This window comes from Choloepus didactylus, chromosome 7, assembly GCF_015220235.1.
Source record: "Choloepus didactylus isolate mChoDid1 chromosome 7, mChoDid1.pri, whole genome shotgun sequence".
NCBI lineage: Eukaryota > Metazoa > Chordata > Mammalia > Pilosa > Megalonychidae > Choloepus > Choloepus didactylus.
Window position 1 is genome coordinate 122,734,483 of NC_051313.1, and position 19,135 is coordinate 122,753,617.

General features: G+C 34.7%; 1 pseudogene; it reads right to left on the minus strand.

Annotated features, from left to right (window-relative positions):
- Window positions 1–11,118: 11,118 nt before the first annotated feature.
- LOC119540747 lies at window positions 11,119–12,008 on the minus strand (annotated as a pseudogene).
- Window positions 12,009–19,135: the final 7,127 nt, after the last annotated feature.

The window sequence follows — 19,135 nt, forward strand, 5'->3', positions numbered from 1 at the left end:
CTTACATCAAAGCACTTATACAAATTTTCTTTGGATTACAGTAATTTCAATATTAATATTTCCCTTGATACTAAATAATTAGGTGAATGCTCAAGCAAGAAAACAATGTCTTACTTATCTTTTTTATTAACAACAGATTTTCTTAAATTTCTTGACTCCTCAATAAGAGTTTATGCAGTATCATAGAAAGCTCTGGATTTGGGGGGATCTCACCCATTTAACAGTTAAATTTTAAAATATATCTTTCCCATCATATCTGCCTGACTTTGGGATGAACAGCAGTTCCGTCTGTGATGATGATGCCAGGACCAAGGGGCAGAGCCCAGCCAGAACAGAAGAATTCTGACTGTGTCCTAATTAATGACATCACTGAGGTTCCCTTTCATGAAATAACCTTGTCCATTTAGATTCTAGAAGGAAAATGCAAGTATCTGTGTGGGGATGGGGAACAGGGGTGCTGGGGAATGGGAGTAACCTACTGGTAGGTGGCCCACAAGGGGGCTAATTGCAAAGGCCAGTGCCTGCTCTCAATCATTTTGTATTTGTAGGACCCACAGGATCAGTAAACACATTCACCTGTGACATGTACATTCCCAAACCTCACAAAGGTTATTGGCCACAAGTGAAAACATGGGGTTCAGAGGTAATGAAGATCTGTGAGTGTTTCTGCATATTTAAATTGATATTGGTATTCTGTCTAGAAATAAATACTAAATCATATAAAATAAATGTATAGGACTAACTGTAAGAAAAATACAAATGTAGTGACATTTTCTCCTCCCTCCTGATCTGTCACTTGGAATATTGTGAACCATATAAATAATCACTTTCTATTATGCTTTCTATTGATTTTATTTGGGGAGCCTGAGATTCACGTAAAAGCAATCAACTTTGTGAACATTCTAAGAATGTGTTATTGTCATTACTTGCCTATGGAAGGAATGAGATATTTGAAGCAAGTGTCAGCGGTCTGCAGAAAAGAGCATCAGCAGGCAGTAGAACAATTTGGCAGAGATTTTGATTCTGTCTCTCACCCCTAACATTTTTTGACATAAACTTTCTGATCCATCATTTCCTTGTGTAGAGAGGATAATGAAGCCCTTACTATCTTTCTTGTTGGATTCTTTTGCATTACAAATGCAACTGTTGTAGAAGCAAACCATGCATAAAAAGAAAAAAAAAGTTAGGAACAGCCATCAAAATGCAGTTTATCTGTGTCAAATGTCCTGCCCTTTAAAGACTCACATTAATGAACTCATAGGAAACTGCATGGAACATTCTCTGTTATTATCAATCCATAAAATAGCCTATATTATAAAGTCATTAATTAAGCCATTCTAACAGACAGCATGCATATCATATCTTATAGATCCCTATTCAATGTTATAAAAGATTAAATGAACACTGAACAGTGACAAGATTCTGAAGATATAAATCATAAGATAAACTTTCAAGTATAGTTGGATATATGAAAGAAATAAAGGAGGGAGTTTTAACAGCACAGTGGCTAGGCTTAAAAAATTTTCCCCATGGCAACCTTAATAAGCACTTAGTACTTAGCTGGGGGATACCTTAAAGTAACACAGCAGAAACTATTTTATCATTTGATTGGATCACTATGGAGAGAACAAACTGGGTACTTCTACTCCCCAACAATGAGAGATACCAATTTCCAATGAAATAATCAATTTTGAACAAATTTCAGCAATTTTACAAAAGAGATACCTAGGAGATTGAGTGAATTTTTATTCTTTGCAGAGAAGGAAAAAATAACCAATTCAAACGATGACCAGAACCAAAATGTCCTTTAGGTATCAATTGTCCATTTTCACACTTTAACCCACCATTTTTCACAACTCTTTTTTTTTCTTGAGATTTCAGCTAAATCACATACCTTATCATAATATTTGAGGGGGGAAAGTGGATGGATACTGGTTCAGGTGGTTTACTCCCTGGTTTCCTCTGTTCCCTCTCCTCCTTTCCTTATAACCTAAGTATTCATAAGATATAAATTTGCCCCATCGAAGACTGTGCACTGAGAAATCTTTGTGTAGTCAGGAGGCTTGTCTGAGCTCAGGAAAATTGTTTGTCTCAGGAGAGAACATCATGTCCCTCCTAGCAATGCCCTCAGCTCCACCCACACAGACACACAGATACACACACACACACTATATATAATGTGTGTTTGTTTCTGTGTGTGTGTGTGCATATATATAGGCTGCAATGATTATGTGATAATTTGAGCCTTCCTTTTTCCTGAAAATCAATGAAAGCAATGGGACATGAATATGTTATATTTCAATTCTCTTCATTGTTCTGAATCTGATCCTTCGGCCGGCTCCCACCCACCCACCCCACCCAGGAGATTTAATATTATCTTCTTACCAGACAGTTTCAGGAAACAGTTTGATTCTCTCTCTCAGGATTGTTGTGGACAGACCTATCTCTAACTATTTGCAGATAAATATGTGGAGTGAGTTGCTACAAGGTGCATCATAGGAACACAGGCTCAGGCACAACAAAGACTTTCAGCAAATGTCCAGTTTATTACTTACAGAACACACAGGGTCCGAAAGAGCAGGGGAAGAGATCCGTGCGGCCACTCCCCAGGGAGGCCAAACTGCTAGGGTCAGTGTCGGTGGATGGCAGCTCTGCACACCCAGCTTGGTGCTAGAAAGGAGGAACACATTTCTGCTGCCTGAAGGTGGGGTATGTAAACAATCCAGGGTCCCCTGCGATTGAGAGTTCCTGACCTGATCAGCACCTGGAACTTCTTGTTCCTGGTTTTGGGTTCAAGGTAAGGGCAGGTCCAGTCCATTAGACTGAATGTTCTCCCCTGGGCTGTAAAATTGAAACATATGGAAACATCTGCACACAATTAAGCAAGAGGGGAAAAGTACAGGTAGACAAAGACTGGGAGATGGCTGATGAGGATGTCTGTGACTTCCCCAACAAAATGCTAACATTTAGGAAGAAATAGAAGTGAATGTGAAAAGGCAGATGAATTGACAGTTAAATTTAATGAATGACTTGTATTACCAGTAGCTGCTAGCAGACCATGTACTTAGTGCAATATGAATTCAACTGAAATGTAGTATTGTGACCAATTCCTTGTACACTCTAAACTGTTAATATTCAGATATTAATTTTTGTCTGCATGAAGGAAAAGATTACCAAAAATACTTATAAAAACAGCACAAGTTAACTTTCATGCCATATTATGTTGATGCAGATAGTATTTCTTCTGATTACTCTCTAAGTCTCAAAATCCTAATAAACATCTAGTTACCTATGATTTTGAAAAGTACCTTTTTGTTATCAAAAGTAAGCACAAAAAAATGGAGAGTCAAAGGTATATGTTAGGATAGTGAAAGAACACAGTAAGATACTAAATGATTATTACTTAAATTATATAAAGAAAGTGGGTAAGGTACTGAATAGTCAGTATTACAGTGGCATAAGGGTGCAGGAGGAAGGTGTCATTTGAGTAGAAAATTTCCCTATTGCAGCCTTTTAAATGAAAAAGCAAGGATGTCCTCTTTGGAATTCCCCATAAAGAACTTATTGTTCCAACCTTATGTAATCTGGTTTATACTTTTTGCTTTTAATACTCATAAATTAGAACTTTTTTGCTTGGATATCCTTTAAACATTGTTCTTACAGTCATCAGTCTCTGAATCCGATATAGAGCAAAGGGGATTTTATTATTTTTATGTGGATTGGGCAAGACAATTAGTTATTTTCTCCATTTGCAAAGTCTTTGGTAACTGAATACTGAAGTTCTTCAACATGAAAAATGCACCCAGCTAAAGAACATATTTCCCCACTTCCCTTGCAGCCAGGTGCACCCTGCAATCAATTCTGGTCAATGAGATATAAATTGAAGTACTTTGGGATAGCCAGAAGTCTCTTTCAGAGGAAAGAGAATGACTTATTCTTATCTTCATTCATGTATGTGGTTACCCTGGAGCTTAATGTTATAGCTGAATTTCTAGTATACAACTTATATAATAAGGACAAATACCAAAGCCAAGGGATATTGGAGCAGAAGGATAAAGTGAACAAGTCTGAATTCCAGAGAAATCTGTGGACACTAGCCTTTTAAATTTGAGAGGTAGAAATTTCTACTTTTTAAAAGACACTGGCATTTGGGTGTTTGTTTGTTTTTAATTATAAGCCCTAGAACCTAAAGCTTACAGGTTTATGTGCAACCTTTCAAGCAGGTGGCTCACTTAAGTTGAGGAAAGCCATTAGGTTTATGCATACTTTCTATCTTTGACACAAGAAGTTTCCTCTGTCCATCAGTCAGCATCAAAGAGCAAACATACTTGTCAGGTCTTTCTAAGACAAGTAAATAAAATGTATCATCCTTGCTCATGGACTATTGCAGAGTCGTCCGTTTTTTTCAAAGTACAGGTATGAATTACTGAAAGTATTAAATTACATACTATTAAATAATTTGCCAATGTACTGAGTTGTTCTAAGGAAAGTGATCAGTAGCAAGTTGAATTAATAAAGGAAATTTTTGTTGAATGGAGAGACAGCTGAAAGAAGAATGATGAGAGAGAATAAGAAAGGCAAATTTCCAGAGCTGCTGAAAATGTTTGTGCAGTTTGTGCATTGCACAAAGTTGTCTAATTAAGAGAGGCCTGGCTAGAATTAAATTTTTTTTCTTTTATAGTTCAGAAAACAGTTCAGGAAACAATGTGTACTGGAGCCAGCTAACAGTAGTTCAAATAAACCTGATTGTTAAAATTTCAGGAATTTTATGGGCCAATTCTTAAAACATAGGTAGCTTGAAATCAGACATGTTTGCAGTATGAAACCTATTAGATGTAGGAAAAACATTTTGCAGGCTCTGAGGCACCTTTGGACTTGGTGCAGAGAAAGGGAGCATCTGGTGAAAACACCTGAGGAGGTTGAGCAAAACAGGATACATTGTTCAATCAGGAGGCATGGAACAGTCACAACAACCCATTCACAATCCTTACCTTGAATGCTTATTCAGCCTGTTGCAACAGCTTACTTACAAGGCTTAATTTACATGTTTACTAACCAATCACAAGGATGTATAGACAACCAATCACAGCATCCTGCTTACAAAACTTAATTTAAATGCTTACTCACCAAAAACAATGTACCAACACCTCAAATCCCACTTCCCTTTGTTTCGTCTGTTAAAACCCGTGTGCCAAACAACGTGTGCACATCTCTCTCTCGAGCACACCAGCACTCGCTGCTTAAGCATGTACTTTCTTTCTCTCCTCTGTAAACTTTTCTCACTTGCTTATACCTACTTGTCCATCTTTCTTGTGACTAGATGGCGAGCCTGGAACAGAGCTCCAGTAACATCTTCCTCCACAAGAATGGCGCTCCGGTAACAAAGATACTTACAGAGTGACTTATTGGAGCTGAGAATTAAGCCAAGGCTATCTGCTTAAAAACGATCACTTTGTAGCCATTATCAAACCTCTCCAATAGATCAAGAATTTACCAAAACCATAGGTCTATGTAAGATATTAGCCATTTTTAGGTATCTATCTTTTCTTTCCCTAAAATAATCACCAAATTATTAATATTATTTATCAAATAATTATTTAAATGCTTAAAATAAAATCAATGTTTCTTCTCCCAGTAATGTTAGACTAAGTAATTGAGACCAGTCATCCCTATGAGAGCAGTCTGAAAGGCCGGCAAATCTTTGAAGGGATGTGAGAACTATCAACGCAGTTACAAATTATATGACCAAGATTTGGGAGAAGAAGAAAACTCATAGAGATAACTTTGGGGACTTTTACCTTTGACATACCTGGCATCACAAAAAGGATCAAATAATGCTTTGGAATTAAGTGGTGGGATTAGGAGGCTCTTGATTAGGGGAACCAACCCTTGAGTACAGAACCACCCCCAGCTTTCTCCTTTGGATCCAGAAAGTGTCACCCTATGACTGAGGGTGAAATTAAAATAGACCGCACTTCACAGGGAATGAAGCCAAGCTTTAAATCTTCTCTGTGCTGGATGAATTAAAGCAATCTGCAAAGAGCATAAAGTTATTCATAATAATCACTTTATTGTTTTAAATATTTGTAGCACACTGCAGTGATGTCCCCCTCTTTCAATACTGATACTTTATAATTTAATTTGCTTCTTTTCTCTTATTTCTTGATCAGCCTAGCTAGAGGTTTTCAGTTACCAATCTTTGCAAAGAAACAGTGCTTGGTTTCTAAATACTCTCTCTTGTTTATCTTTTTGTTTCATTGATTTCAGTGTCTGCCCTCATTATTTCCTTTCTCATGTATACTTTACTGCTTTAGATTTTTTTTAGATTTAGATTTAGATTTTAGATGTAGATTTTAGATTAGTATTGCTTTAGATGCATCTCACACGTCTTGATTCATGGTGTTTTCATTTTCTTTCAAATAAAACATTCTCTAATTTCCCTTCTGATTTGTTTTTTGATCCTTGGATTTTATAGTTTATAGGATTTTATATAGAATAAACAGAAATTTATTCAATACCAAAATGTTTGAATATTTTCCACATATCTTTCCATTAATGGTTTTTAATTTAATTCTCTTTTGGTCAGAATCAAACTATGCAAATTTCAATGCTCTGACATTTCTTGGGACTAATTATATGACACACTATATGGTCTGTTTATGAATATCTTCTATGTATACTTGAAAATATTTTGTATTCTACTATTTCTTGCAGTGGGCTATAAATGCCAACCAGGTCAATTTGGTTGATAAGGTTGTGCAAATAGTCTATATTGCTTTTGTCTTCTCTCTTTCAGTTACTGACTGGGAAGTATGAAATTTCCAAATGCAATTGTCTATCTGTTTATTTCTTCTGTCAATTCTGCTAGTTTTTGTTTCCTGTATTGAAAGGCACTTTTATTAAAGGCATATATAATTAAAACTATTACATCTTTTAATGAATTATATCTTTATCATTATTAAATGTCCCTCTTTAACCTTTATCTACTGTCCAGCTTTCTTATGAGCAGTATATGCATGGTATATCATTTTCTATCATTTAACTTTTAACTTTTGTCTGTATTTACATTTAAAGTGATTTTCTTGGAGATATCATATAGTTAGTAATTTATATTTAATTACAAGGTACATAAAGAGGGAAAAAGGGAACAAAGAATAGACATAACAAATAAACAAATACAAGATAGTAGATTAAAAATTCCTTTCTCTGAAAGCTGTTTGCTGTTTCTGTAAGTCTCTCAAAATCTCTTTTTAATGTTCTCTTAATACCGTTACCAGGTACATCTCATTTATACAGTCTAAGTTGCAATTTTGCACTGTGTATATCATTCTTTGACTTATTATCTTTCCTCCCATTATGCTATAAATGCATATATTCCTTCTTCCTCTTTATATACATATATCATATATGCATAAACATGTATATGTGTATGTGTTTACATACACATATACAGGTATGTATGTATTACTCTGAAGTAGCTATGCTCCTATGCTAACTTCCAGGCTGTGTTTTATGACTACAAACTCCATAAGCAATATAGAATATGGTTTCCACATTAAGTACAAATGGCTTGTTGTAGTAACATGATAGTGATTCATCATTGCATGTTTTTAATATTTTTCCATGTTACAAGATATAGATGAAGGTTTTGAAAAAATTATGGTGAAATAAACATGAGATTAAAGTCATGATTTTTAAGAGTAAAATTTAGTGGAATTTAATATATTCAAAATGTTGTGCAACTACCACTTCTATCAAATTCCAAAATATTTTGACTGCCCCAAATGAAACCCTCAACACATTAAGCAGTAAGTCCCCATTTCTCCCTTCCTCAAACCCTGGCAACTACCAATCTACTTTATATAGTTATGGTTTTACGTATTCTGGATATTTCATCCAAATGGAATAACACCATATGTAACATTTTGATCTCATTCTTTCACGTAGCATTAATTGTTTCAAGGTTCGTCCATGTTGCAGCATGTATCAGTACTTCATTACCTTTTGATGGCTGAATAATATTCCATTGTATGGATATATCACTTATTGTTTATCCATTCATGCCTTGACTTGAGTGGTTTCCACCTTTTGCCTATTGAGAATAATGTTGCTATAAACATTCATGTGCAAGTATTTGTTTAAATACCTGTATTTAATTCTTTTAAGTAGTTACCTAGGAGTGGAAATTCTTGGTCATATATTAGTTTTATGTTTAACTTTTTCAGTAACTGCCAAACTGTTTTCAAGTGTAGCTACACCATTTACATACCTACCAGTACTGTTTCTCTATGTCCTGTCCAACATGTTTCAAGTTTTTATTATTATTATTATTATTATAACCATCCTTGTGAATGTGAAGTGCTACCTCATTATGGTTTGATTTGCATTTTCCTAAGGACTAATGGCGTTGGGCATCTTTTTATGCACTTTTGAGTATTTGTATAATTCTTTGGAGCAATATCTATTCACAGTCTTTGCCCATTTGTTTAAATGCAATTTTATTGAGATATAGTCACACACCATAAAATCCATCCAAAGTATGTAATCAGTGGCTCACAGTATCATAATATAGTTGTGCGTTCATCACCAAAATCAACTTTAGAACATTTTCATTACTTCAAGAAAAATAAATTAAAAATTAAAATTCAAATAAAAAAGAACACCCAAACATTCCATACCTCTTCTCCCCCCTACCCTCCAATATTTATTTATTTTTTTGTTTGGAACTTTACAAATTAGGACAGAGGTACAAACACTTTGAACACCTCAGTGACTAAGAGGTAAACTACATGATACTTGAGCAATCTATGAAGGTCTGTCATAAAGTAGAGAGCGTATTACATGGTGGAGGCTACTCATGGTCATTCAATTAAACTCAGCTTTTGAAAACAAAGGTTCCCATAAACCCATTTGCACCGCAGAGGAGGAAGAGGTTTGATGAGTTCATCAGGACACGTTGTGGAAGATTCAAAATTTAAGCAGTTCCTTAAGAAGTAGATATGGTGTAAAGTGATGAGGTTAATAAGAAAAACATTCTGATATTGGTGGGTACCTAATTATTATTGAAAGATAGAATGACTGAGGGCATGTTGTAAAAGCTCAGCACTAGATTAGATCATGTTGGTGGAAAAGGTGTACATTTTTACATTATTCTCTGAGCACTGGGAACCACTTAATAGAAGGGTGTAGTCATATTTGAAAGCTCATTTTTGTGAAATAATCTGTTAACATGTTTTGAAAAACAAGATTTGAAGAGAACAGTTTAGAACTTTACAAATTAGGCTAAAGGTACCAACACTTTAAGGCCTCAGTGGCTAAAAGGTAAATTACATGGTAACTTGAGCAATCTGTGAAGGTCTGTCATAAAGTAGGAAGCATAATACATGGTGGAGGCAATTCATTAAATTCAGCTTTTCAGAAAAAAGGTGCCCATAAAACCATTTGTGCCCTAGGGTGACAAGTTTAAAAATATATTAGGAGTAAGAGGATCATAGGATTGAGGTGGAAAGAATGGGTGGGTGGGGAGTACTATGATATGACATTTATATTCACGTAAAGGTAGGTAGATATAGATATATGGAGGGTCCACATTGAGAGCTTATGCTGAGACCCACATTTAGAACTTTATGAAAGAAAGTGAATATTGGGGTATATTTGACGGTTAATGGAAGAAACTTGGAAGTCATTAAAGCACAAAGTGATAGATCATTGAATGGGTAAGGGCTATTGAGTTATGGTGAGACTAGTGACCACTTAAATGGCATTGAAGTAGAAGAAGAAAAATTATTGGTGGTTGCTATTCTTATGTAACAGAATATGTACTGAACTTTACCTGGATTAGCAGAGTTAATACTCACAGCAGTCAAATAAATTAGGAATCTTCCTATCACTCTTGTACAGGTGAGGAAACTGTAACTGGACACAGCACACTCGAGTACATAAGTATTGCCCTGGATAATCATCTAGTTCTTAACAGAATTGTACTTTGAACTCATGTACTCTGACTCAAAGAGCCTTCAGCCAGAACCAGTGCTTTAGAGCAAAATGTATGGTCAAAATGGACAGTTGTGAAAATTGGTGATGATAGAGTTGTGAAGTTGAGAAGAGGGATTGTGGCTGATATCAGTGTTTCCAGGAAGATAAAAAAGAACAGAAATAAATACAAATCAACAAAGTACAACTTGAGAATGATGGAGGAAGAGTGAAGAATTTGAAGATTAAGACACTATACAATTTTTGAAATTATTGTAGAAATTGTAGAGGTTTTTTTTTTTTTTGACATTTACCAGTGCACTATGCATGAATTGGTTTATTTAATCCTCACTGCAAATTATGAAGTTCTTGAACATAAAGATTAGGTTAAAAGCAGAAGCTTAAGCACAAATGGAGAGTAGAAGAGAAAAATTTCAAACTCAGACAGTCTGACTCCAGAACCTATGTGTTATCTACCACAAAAGCCCCAGAGAAAGAAAATAAAGTGAAAAATAGGAATACATACAATGTTTTCCAAGCAGTTCCAGGGGCTGGCTAACTGAATATTAAGATGAATGTTTATTGATATAAATATTTTTCTTAATATGTATATGTAATTTTTCCTTCAGAGCATTTCCAGCAGATTCATCTACAATTAATTACTACAACCTACCTTACACATATTTTCAAGTTTTGATTGGTTGTACATTTTTCTTGAAAGAACTGGGATAATGTATACAAAATGTTCTAAATAATATGACATCAGGGATTTTTTCAAAATGCTATAGTAATTTCCTCATACCAGTATATATTTTTCTATACTGTGTTAGAAATTTAAATAGTGTTTTAATTCTATAACCATATATGAAGGCATAAGAGAACATGTGAAAAGATTTGTTCACCCAAACACACATACTCACAATGGAATTTCATGAGTTAAGTTGAATCTGAATTTTTTTCTTTTTCAGATCATTTTAACTTTAATGTATATACACACAGAGAGGTAAATGACACACATGCTATATATTTGAGAGTAGTTATCTAACATTATGTGTCTTAAATAAATTTCCAGAACTGAAAGTCACTGGTTCATGATTTTTCCTTAGGAATTTGGCTCTCTCCTCAGCAATCTCTTCAGGGCTCCTTTCATTCCTTGTTCCTCATGGTGTATATGAGGGGATTGAGGGTGGGAGTCACAACTGTTAAAAGAGTGTGAGGAACTTGCCCTGGTTATGGCCGTAGGATCACTCTGGCTGAATGTAGATGGCCGAGGTGGACCCAAAGAAGAGGCACACCACTAAGAGATGGGAGCCACAGGTCCCCAGGGCCTTGCGCCAAGCTTCAGCTGACCTGATTTTTACCACTGCTTGAACAATGAGTCTGTAGGAGACCAGTATCAAGGTCATAGGAAGAAGGATCAGCACTAATATGGCCACAAAGAGCTGGACTTCATTAGTGTGGATGTCGACACATGCCAGCTTGATCATGGCAGGCACCTCACACAGGAAGTGGTGGAGATGGCGATGCCCACATCGGGGAAGCCGAAGGGTAATGGTGCTCTGGATGAGAGTGCTTCCTACCCCACAGAGCCACACTCCTCCTGCTAAGGCCCTGCAGAATGATGGGTGCATGATACAAGTGAAGCTGAGAGGTTTGCGCACAGCCACATAGCAGTCAAATGCCATGATAGTAAGGAGCACACATTCAGAGGAACCCAACGAGAGGGACACATAGAGTTGTATGGCACAACCAGTGGATGAGATGGTCTTGGCTGGTCCCTTCAGGTTCCACAATAGCTGGGGGACAATGCTAGTAGTGAAGCAAAGGTCAAGAAAGGAGAGAAGAGTGAGGAAGAAGTACATAGGTGTGTGGAGTTTAGAGTCCAGTCAGGAGACCAGGATGATGGCTGTGTTGCTGTTGAGGGTTAGAATATAGGATATCAAAACTACCATAAAAAGGACCTCCTCCAATCGTGGCTGATCAGAGAATGCAAGCAAAATAAAATCTCCACCAGAAGTTAAATTGGTTTTCTCCATTGGGGCCTGTTATAGTAAAACAGAAAAAATGGGCATTAGGAACTTGTTTGAGGAAAATATCATTATTTTGATTTACTTATTTGAAGTATAATTGAAGTAATATTTGATGTGAACTTCTAGATGATGTTTTTTGTGGGTCTTCACAGAGAAGGAAAAATAATTAATTATTTTAAATAGTGTCCTTTAACAAAGGCATTTTTTTATCTTAATAAACATTAAAGTCATCTTTTCTTCATGGGACCTTCTCTATTCCTCAATTCCTTATAAATATTATTGAAATAATCTACTTAAAGTACAAGTGAAAACATCCCAGCTTGAGCACCTGTACAATACTCTTAGAGGGAGGGACAAGAGGGCATGAATACTGAGACTATAAAATATAAAATATCATGAGTGATCATTGCACTTTATGACAGAAATTAGATTAGAGAAATATGGAGAGAAATGAGTACTGGGTCAGGAAAATAATTGGAATACATTTTGTGTCTTCCCAGTAGGTTGTCTTCCTTGTAATTAATTATCTGATCAGGGATTAATCATGGTAAAACACAGGCCAATTTTTGTATAGAGGGGAGTTAGGTGGTAATATAATATTCTTTAACAACTGGTTTATGATTATTCAGATGCTAATATCTCTTAATGTTGGTGTAATGAAGATATCTCTGGTACATTGACATAAGAATATGTAAACTAACTCAGACAAGCATGCATTTCCCCAGATAGATAACAATAAATTGCATTTGATGAAAATAAGGTAAAAACTCACCTACAAATACTCAATAGTTAAAGACCAGTTACCGCATTTAGAAAAGTCATGAAAAGAAAAACGTGTCTTAATGTATTCTTTTTACATTTTCTGCACAATAAAAAACCCAGATAATATATTCTACCACACCTCTTTACTCTATTGTATGATGCCATCACTTTGACCCAAACTTCTCTGCATTGTTATAAGGAACAATGAAAGAAGGACTAACTTCTCATTTTATTCAGACATGTTGATATTTCACAAATATAATTATACCTTAAATAGAGAGAATAACGTTTAAAATTTTAAATTCTGGAGCTAAATTCAGATTATTTTAGCTAATAAAAAGAATTCAGATTCTTTTAGCTAATAGAAAGTTCTTCTCAGAAAACTTTAACATCATCCTATAGAGATTCCCACATGCTGCCTATTTCTAATGCTGCTTAATGTAAAATGATAATTTATCTCAGATTGTTGTGTTTTTGTTTTAGTATTTAAAATTGTATTTCAATTAATTCAAATATTCTACTCCTGAGATCAAATGGGAACACAAGAAGTTATTTCCATCATTCTAGAAAATAACACAGTTTACATCCATTAAAAATGAAAAATTAATCTTCAAATTGAACTTTTTCAGAATGGAATGTCTCTCTAAGTATGAATTTATATATTACCTAACCTTTGTAATCAGAACTCTAGTAAATACCAATTTTCTAATTTGCTATCAAATTTCAAGATCACTTAATCTAATACGATGTTAGATTTGAAAGCAGCTTGAGAAATAACCTTCATAAATTTTCAGATTGCACAAAGAAAAATAACATTAATCTAAGAGCTGATAAGTGCCCCACTTATATCTGAATCAGAAATGAAATCAAAATATTGTGATTTATCTTCCCATATCTGTCCATTGAAATAATCTAAATTAGTTTTAAAACTTTTAGCTATGAGGAATCATTCAAGGGGGGCCTACCACTACAGCCATTCCTTGGTTTATATTTTATCCTGTTTACATGGAAGAGTAACTACTCTCTCCCACCCAGTAGAACCACTTTATTAAGTTAAATGAGATGAGGCGGCATCAGCCTTTTCCTGGTTCAAGTCTGAGAGTTGTAGCTTTACAGATTTGAGGACACTGATCAGAGATAGGAGTTTGGTGCTTGAAATATGTGTGTGTGCCTGTGTATAATATTTTAACCCAGCAACAATTTAAAGAACAATTTTTCCCTACCTGACATCTTACAAAATCTGAAACATGAACAGCAGCTTTTGAGTGCTGTGGGAAGAGGAAGAAATCCCTAGAGGAATATCCTTCTCCTTTTGACAAAAAGATCAAGAATTTTCTTTTTCCCCATGCTTTTTTGTAATTCTTCCTTTGTTATGAACAATCATGATTTCTTCAGAGGTAGATTCATAAAGGTCAGACGTCAGAAAGAAATTCTGAATGATTTGTTAAAGAGACAAAGTGAGCCATCGATGGAAGGAGCTGTCAGTCAGTGTTGATCAGTGTAACTAGGGGCAACACACCAGGGAGGAAGATGAGATGAGATGAAAAAGTAAAACAGGTAACAATCCTCTAAATTGTCCCCTTCTCCCTTTTACTTTCCTGATGTGTAGAGAAGAGGACCAATGATGTGACGTTAGTGTATTAGAGTTTCTCTCCTGAACCCAATGTCACTGCCCAATACCCATGAGCTGGAGGCTCAAGTAAGTATTTCATTAGCAATAGTCCCTGGTGGAAAACATATCATGAAAAGTCAGAGGTACATATGACACAGATTCTCTCAAGACCCTGGGGATCTGTATCTCCAATTTTCTAATTAACATGGAGTTGTATAGTGTCCAGAACAGGTTTCCCTCATGAAAAATCCAGAATGAAGGCATTTCTCAACTGGATTTTTGCCGTCAATTTCATAAGACCAACTCTCTTACCCATACCCAAGCCCCTTAAGTATATATGTTCTGTATTCACTTCTTTGGTGGAGAAAAGGAAAAAATGCAATGTCTTTGCTATCAGAAGTAAGCTATATATTTAAGTGAAAGATATTTGTTTCTATTTTATACTCAAATATTTTAGTAATAAGCATAACCATTTTTTCTGTATCAATACATATTAACCATAGAGCAGTGATTGAATAGTATTTCTTTACGAGGATTTAGCAAGTTATTTGAATGAATTCCAAATTATTGGTCATTACTTTTGTTTGTAATTTGACTGTAAATTCTAAAGTGTACTGATTAATAGTTTTATAATTTGAAATGTGCACATATTATGGTATTTATATATACTTGTGTACTATGAACGTTATGAGCCAAGGATATAACATTGTGTTATTTAAAGAAGTTGGGCAATAGCCCATCTATTTCTCAATTTGTGTAAAAGAGTTCCCCCACCCACCCATTCCAATTTGGTGATGGTATTTGTTTATTATCTGCTAGGTGAAAAATTATAAATCATTCCCATTTTGATTTGTTTTGTAAAAACTTTCCTAATTCCATGTTTATGAAAGTATGCATCCTCATTTTCTCCCCATTCCCCTATTAAGATTTATATTTCATAATGAATTCCTTACATATTTAATCTTCTCAGGTATTTTTTAGTTAACTAGATAATCATAGATTTAATATTACCATAATTTAGTGAATTTGTGAATTATTACTTACTGTATTAAATAATTTATCATTTCCTCACTGATTCACAATATCAGATTTATGACATTTGATCATTTCAGACACATGTATTTGTATTTAAGTTCATGTTTTTTCAGTTAAATATCTCCTAGATATATATTTAATAATTGCATTAATTTCTGCAAATTCTATTCTGCTTTTATGACTGTTACTTTTTCAATGTTTTAATTTCACATGAGAATTGCTATACGAAAGTTCTGTAGGCTTATTTTTTCAAAATTGTTATCCAATTGCTGTTTTAAAATTGCATATGATAGTGGTGATTGTTAGTTTTATGTTTCAACTTCACTAGGCTATCCTATGAAGTAATTAATCCAAACAGTAAATGGTTGTTGCTTGAAGGTATTTTGTAAATGTGGTTAGCTTCCACATTCAGTTGTTCCCAGAGATGTCACTCAATAATATGGGTGGCCATTATCCAATCATTGGAAAGACTTAAGAGCAAAACTGAGGATTCCCAGAGGAGAAGAGATTCTTTCTCAAGATGGCAGCATCAAATCTTACCTGCCCTACAGATTTTTCACTTGATAGCCCCCATAATTGCATGAGTCAATTTCCTTAAATAAGTAAGTCTTATATATGTACATTGTGATATATATTCTTTCTCTGATATATATTCTTTCTCTCTCTTTCCATATATATATATATATATCTCCTATTGGTTGCTTTTCTGGAAAGCCCTAATGATACAGTAAAAAATCCAAAAATAATGACCCTAGATTTCATTTTTAGCTAAACATTATTGCTTTACTGGTTAACTTTTCCTACTGTTTCCTACTATCTCAAAACTGTTTTCAAAAATCCATAGTGTATATTAAATTTTAAACAATGTTATTTGCTGAATGTCTCCTTCCATTTTTCATCATTTGGAATTTTTATCTGTTGTAAACTCTTGAATTCTAAAATAAATTTCACATGATGGTGCTTTATTCTTTAATTTCTTCTTGAATTTCATATAAAATATTTCCATTATGATCTGCATTGATATGCATAGGAAATATTAGACTCTTTTTGTCTTTTTGAACTATTTTTTCAGTTTCCATATCAGTATAATACTCACAATAATGAGATTTTCCATTTTTTTTCCAGTTAGACAATGTAATAGAAAATGAGAAGAATTTACAATAGTAGTTAATAATTAGAAGTATCTAGGAAGTAGGATAATAAAACAGAAAACCTAGAAAAAAAGCACTTTAAAATTCAAGAAAGTACATTAGATTGCTCCTCTCATCATATAATCATACACTTTTTCATGTATTAGCAATCTAAGTTTAGTCAAGACAAGGATTTTCTACAAAATATTCAATATTGACACTTCTTATTGAGTAATAAAGTATGTCTTCCTATTATTTAAGCTGTCTTTACAGAGTTCTTTTGTAAAGAAAATGTTTTGAGGCATAATATAAATGTAGCTAATCTGCCCCAAGATTGTGGACACCTCAATGATTGCCAATTCTCCCTCAATCAAACTATGAAAAATGTGGTTTCCAGAAAAAATATTGTGGTAAATACAATTTGTATTGAATGTAATTAAAACAAAACAAAAACAAAACAAAGATAGAATTGAGTTTAAATCTGTTTCTGAGATAAAATAAGAAAAATATAAAGTAGAATAATAAGGATTGCTTTGAGGAAAAAAATAAATCCACCATACAGATCATAGGAAATATGAGCAAAATAGACTTCATCCTTAGCACCTTCATCTTCCCTGATTTGGGTGAATTATGTTACAGTCCTACCTTGGCACTCAACTTCTTTGAAACTCATCGCAATCTAGAACTCATTGGTGTCGGTTGCCTTGTGACTTGCTACCCTTTTCAGCTGAAGCAGAATCACACATAAGTCATGTGCTAGCTCTCGCACTGTGCCCATCCCCTTGTGCTCTTTTCTTACCTTCTGTGGTTATTTTCTGTATTTTTGTGCTTTTTTTCTCATGATGGTTCCTAAGAAAATGAGCATTGATAGCACTGAGCAGAAAAGAAAATTACTTTGCACCACCATTGAGCAAAAAAAAAAAAAAAAAAAAAGAAAAGAAAAGAAAGAGAAAAAATAGGCAAATATGAGAGTGGTGTTCACATTACTGATCTTGATCTTCCTGGGGAATGTGGTATGCCTAGACCAATGGTCTCCACCAACAATAAGAATAAAGAAAAGGCTGATGTTGTGAAAGGAGTTAAAGCAGTATCGAAGCAGTGTTTGCAAACACTTGAGGAAGTTGAAAAGCTATTATTAACTTGGGTAAACGAGAAGCAGTTAGCAGGCGACAGTGTATCAGAAGCTATGATATGTGAAAAGGCAAAAGTGTGGCATGTTGATTTTTTGAAAAACAAACCAGGACTGAGTGATGAGAGTATTGAAGTTCTTAAGGCCAGCCACAGCTGGTTTGATAATTTTAAATAGAGGACCGGCATTCATTGCGTTGTGAGGCATGTCATGTGGCTCGGTGAGAGTTGTGCAGGATATTGTATCTTTGGGTGAATCTGTGGGTCTGGAGGCTGATGCTGCTGATGTGGAGGGGTTAGTGGAGGAACATCATGAAGAGCTCAGCACTGAGTTGCTGCAGTAACTACAGAAGGAGCAGGAACAAGAAGTGGCTGAAGAGATTTCTTCAGATGAGGAGGAGATAAGGGAGGATGTCCCCAGTTCGTTGATAAAAGAAATGTGTGCAAAAGGGGCAGAAGTTCAAAACTTTGTGGAGAAGTACCATCCAGACAAAGCTCTGATGAGCAGAAATGTGAATTTATTGAATGACCAATTTCACATTTTTGATGAATTCTGAAAAGAAGATGGAAGCAGTTCTCATTGAATAAGGTTTTAGTGAATGTGACAAAGAGTGTGTCAGAGCCTGTGGTGCAAGTTGAAAAAAGGCAGAAAAGAGAAAGAACACCTGAACTGCAAGTGCCCGATGCTCTGTTGGAGGGAACTCTCCTTCCAAGCAACACTCCGTGTAATCTCCCCTCCTCACCACTCTCCTCCCACCAGCCCACTAGGGCATGGACTCTTCTCAGTACAGGTAAGCTGAAGTTTTTATTTTATTTAATCTAAGTATTTGTTAATATTTAGTTTTATTTCTCATGCAAAGTAATGATACACAACTATATCTTTTTACATGTTGCCTTAAAAATGTGCATTGTCTTTGGTTTAGGAATGCATTAAATTTATTTATGTTATTCTTTATGGGAAAAATTTGTTTGGTATTTGTGGTTTTTGGTCCTCATCACACATCCCAGAACCAATTAGCAATGCGTACCGAGGTACCACTGTATGCTGAATGGTTTACTTGCTTCATCTCCCTAGTCCCATTTCGAGCTTTTGAGGAAGTTATCTCCATTTTACAGATGAGGAAACTGAGCATTATGGTGATGGTCAAGGACAATCATTTTAATAAGTGCAATAAAATTTATACACCAGAATTCTGGTTTTCAAAATAAGTATACAAAATCTAAAATGAATTGTGTAATATTTATTTCATTTTAGAAGTCAGAGAGGTAAGAAAAAAAGAGCTGGGCAGAAAGATGAGAAAGTATTTATTATTCTGATGAGAAAGCACTACTTAAATCTGTAGCATGCAATCAAATTTATGCTCAAATTTATCCCCTCATTTAATTTCCAAATTCCATATTCTGAATATTGATTACTTTTACACAGAGATTAAGATAATAATCTGGAAAAGAGTGTTTAATTTTTC